The 4533-nt window shown below is 45.7% G+C and overlaps 1 non-coding gene across 1 annotated transcript; it reads right to left on the bottom strand.

Moving 5' to 3' along the window:
- Positions 1-1627: 1627 nt before the first annotated feature.
- Positions 1628-1765, bottom strand: LOC119932665. The gene has a single exon (XR_005452407.1). It is a non-coding gene; the product is annotated as a small nucleolar RNA SNORA7 (small nucleolar RNA).
- Positions 1766-4533: the final 2768 nt, after the last annotated feature.

The following is a 4533-nucleotide window of genomic DNA, read 5'->3' as shown; positions in this document are numbered from 1 at the left end:
CCGGCCTTGCCAACTGTCAGCTGTGTGACTTTGGGCAAGTTACTTCCCTGTGCCTCAGTTACCTCATCTGTAAAATGGGGATTAAAACCGTGAGCCCCCTGTGGGTCAACCTGATCACCTTGTAACCTCCCCAGCGCTTAGAACAGTGCTTTGCACATAGTAAGCGCTTAACAAATACTATTATTATTATTATTATTATTATTATTGTTATTATTATTAAAGGGAGTCCGGCCTATTTTACAGACAGTAGTGGCCACCCTAAATCACATCATCGACGTGGGTGGGAAATAGCCGAGAAACAATGTGGCCTAATGGAAAGAGCATGGGCCTGGGATTCAGAGGTTTTGGGTTCTAATCCTGGCTCCGCCACTTATCTGCTGTGTGACCTTGGGCAGGTCACTTCACTTCTCTGGACCTCAGTTTCCTCAGCTGTAAAATGGGGATTGGATACTTATTCTCCCTCCTGCTTAGACTGTGAGCCCCATGTAGGACACGGACTGTGCCTGACCTAATTATCTTCTGTGTATCCCAGAGCCTTGTACGCTCCTTGGCCTCTATATTCTTATGGTGTTTGTTAAGCGCTTATTATGTGCCACCATGTGGGGTAGTTACAGACTAATCAGGTTGGATGCAGACCCTGTCCCACACGGGGGTCACAGTCTTAATCCCCATTTTACAGATGAGGTCACTGAGGCACAGAAGTGAAGTGACTTGCCAAGGACACCCAGCAGATAAGTGGCAGAGCCAGGATTAGAACCCAGGTCCTTCAGACTCCCTAGCCCGGCTGGTCTATCCACTCCACTACCCCAAGCCCCATACAGTAAGCACTTAACAAATACCACGTTTATTTATGTGGTATGGAAAGAGTGCAGGATTGGGAGCCAGAGGTCATGGGTTCTAATGCCGCCTCTGCTACTGATCAGCTGTGTGACTTTGGGCAAGTCACTTAACTTCTCTGTGCCTCAGTTACCTCATCTGGAAAATGGGGGTTCATTCATTCATTCAATCGTATTTATTGAGCGCTTACTATGTGCAGAGCACTGTACTAAGTGCTTGGGAAGTCCAAGTCAGCAACATATAGAGACGTCCCCTACCCAACAACGGGCTCACAGTCTAGAAGGGGGAGACAGACAACTAAACAAAACATGTATACAGGTGACAAAATCGTCAGAACAAACAGAATTAAAGCTGTATGCACATCATTAACAAAATAAATAGAATAGTAAATTAAGACTGTGAGCCCTATGTGGGACAATCCGATTACCTTGTATCTCCCCCAGCACTTAGAACAGTGCTTGGCTCATAGTAAGTGCTTAACAAATACCAAAATTATTATTATCATTATGTATTGTATGATGTGAAAGGTATTATATAGGTATAAAGGGATATTTGTCTTGTCTTACTCTGTCAAGTCATCTCCAATCCATAGCGACACCATAGACACGTCTCTCCCAGAACGCCACGTCCCCCCTTCCACCTCCATCTGCAGTCGTTCTGGTAGTGTATCCAATAGAGTTTTCTTGGTAAAAATACAGAAGTGTTTTACCATTGCCTCTTCCGCACAGCCAACTTGTCTCCGCCCTCGAGTCTCTCCCCTGCGGCTGCTGCCCAGCTCGGGTGAGTTTTGACTTGCAGCTGATTGCCTTCCACTCGCCAGCCACTGCCCAAGCTGGAAGTGGAATGGACAGGCCTCTGCTTGACTCTCCCTCCCGTAGTCGAGACTGGTAGGGTACTGGAAACTCTCCAGGTGCGACCCTGAGAGGGGCATAAAGGTGTATTAGGTATTATATTATTAGGTGAATAGGTATCAGCAAGCTGGTGACAATATTCGGGGCCAATAGAGTCAGTGACTCCAGTGGGCAGGCTGCGGTCAGTAAGCCTGAGGTTGAAAGATGCAGGGCTGGCAAACGCTTGGGCAAGCCGATGGATAACTGGGAGAGAAGGCGGTTCCCTCAGTTCCTATAGCAAGCAGTCTTGGGTTCGAAATGTGGATCCATCTTACGAATTTGCAGGGCGGCCTAGTGGAGAGGGCACAGGCCTGGGCGTCAGAAGGACCTGGGTTCTAATCCTCCGGCTCGGCCACCTGTCTCCTTTTAGACTTCCTTCCCCCTTTTAGACTGTGAGCCCACTGTCGGGTAGGGACTGTCTCTATATGTTGCCAATTTGTACTTCCCAAGCGCTTAGTTCAGTGCTCTGCACATAGTAAGCGCTCAATAAATACGATTGATGTCTCCTGTGAGCTCAGGCAAGTCATTTCACTTCTCTGGGCCTCAGTGACCTCATCTGTCAAATGGAGTTGAAAACTGTGAGCCCCAGGTGGGACGGGGATTGTGTCCAACCCGATTACATATCTATTCTATTTATTTTATTTTGTACATATCTATTCTATTCTATTTATTTTATTTTGTTAGTATGTTTGGTTTTGTTCTCTGTCTCCCCCTTTTAGACTGTGAGCCCACTGTTGGGTAGGCACTGTCTCTATATGTTGCCGACTTGTACTTCCCAAGCGCTTAGTACAGTGCTCTGCACACAGTAAGCGCTCAATAAATACGATTGATGATGATTGTTGATTAGCTTATAACCACCTCAGTGCTTAGTACAGTGCCTGGCACATAGTAAGCGCTTAACAAATACCACAGTTAATATTATTATTAATAAATACCACTGATCCACGGTTTGACCTTCATGCTCAAGGCCCCGCAAGGTACACGAGAAGCAGTTTGGCTCAGTGGAAAGAGCCCGGGTTTGAGAGTCAGAGGTCGTGGGTTCTAATCCCAGCTCCTCCACTTAATAATAATGATGGCATTTATTAAGCACTTACTATGTGCAAAGCACTGTTCTAAGCGCTGGGGAGGTTACAAAGTGATCAGGTTGTCCCACGGGGGGCTCACAGTCTTAATCCCCATTTTACAGAGGAGGTAACTGAGGCCCAGAGAAGCTAACTGATTTGCCCAAAGTCACACAGCTGACAAGTAGCGGTGCCAGAATTTGAACCCATGAGCTCTGACTCCAAAGCCCGGGCTCTTTCCACTGAGCCACGCTGCTTCTTTATGTCACACACCTAGCTGTGTGAACTTGGTCAAGTCACTTAACTTCTCTATGCCTCAGTTAACTCATCTGTAAAATGGGGATTAAGACTGTGAGCCCCACGTGGGACAACCTGATTACCTTGCATCCCCCACCCCCCCAGCGTTTCGAACAGTGCTTGGCACATAGTAAGCACTTAGCAAATGCTAAAATTATATTATTATTATTATTATCACACACTCCCCATTCTTTCCTTCCCATACTGAGACAACCTGATTACCTTGCATCCCCCCCCAGTGCTTCGAACAGTGCTTGGCACATAGTAAACGCTTAGCAAATGCTAAAATTATATTATTATTATTATCACACACTCCCCATTCTTTCCTTCCCATACTGAGACAACCTGATTACCTTGAATTCCCCCCAACCAGCGCTTCAAACAGTGCTTGGCACATAGCGCTTAGCAAATACTAAAATTATATTATTATCACACACTCCCTATTCTTTCCTTCCCATACTGAGACAGCCTGACTACCTTGCATCCCCCCAACCAGCGCTTCGAACAGTGCTTGGCACATAGTAAGCGCTTAGCAAATGCTAAAATTATGTCATTATTATTATTATTATCACACACTCCCCATTCTTTCCTTCCCATACTGAGACAACCTGATTACCTTGCATCCCCCCAACCAGCGCTTCGAACAGTGCTTGGCACATAGTAAGCGCTTAGCAAATGCTAAAATTATATTATTATTATTATCACACACTCCCCATTCTTTCCTTCCCATACTGAGACAACCTGACTACCTTGCATCCCCCCAACCAAATGCTAAAATTATATTATTATTATTATCACACACTCCCCATTCTTTCCTTCCCATACTGAGACAACCTGATTACCTTGCATCCCCCCAACCAGCGCTTCGAACAGTGCTTGGCACATAGTGCTTAGCAAGTACTAAAATTATATTATTATTATCACGCACTCCTCATACTTTCCTTCCCATACTGAGCCAACCTGATTGCCTTGCATCCCCCCAACCAGCTTCGAACAGTGCTTGGCACATAGTAAGCGCTTAGCAAGTACTAAAATTATATGATTATTATTATCACACACTCCCCATTCTTTCCTTCCCATACTGAGGCCGAGCTCTGAGGGATTTTGCCACTTCTCAGCTCGGATGTTGTCGGTAGAAATGTGGTCTGGGGGGAAGTTCACACCTCAGTTCTCCCACCGAGTTGGTTTCCAGTTTGGGCTTCCCGTGCCTTTCCCGATGAGATTATGGCTGGTAGCGGAGTGCCTCCAAGTGCCTGACGAAGGCACTGCGTTAACCTTAATAACAATAATAATAATAATAATAATAATAATAATAATAATAATGGCATTTATTAAGCGCTTACTATGTGCAAAGCACTGTTCTAAGCACTGGGGAGGTTACAAGGTAATCAGGTTGCCCCACGGGGGGCTCACAGTCTTCATCCATCTTTTACAGATGAGGTCACTGA

The sequence above is a fragment of the Tachyglossus aculeatus genome, chromosome 9 (assembly GCF_015852505.1).
Source record: "Tachyglossus aculeatus isolate mTacAcu1 chromosome 9, mTacAcu1.pri, whole genome shotgun sequence".
NCBI lineage: Eukaryota > Metazoa > Chordata > Mammalia > Monotremata > Tachyglossidae > Tachyglossus > Tachyglossus aculeatus.
Note: the sequence above shows the minus strand (reverse complement) of the source record. Positions and strands in the feature narration are given on the sequence as shown.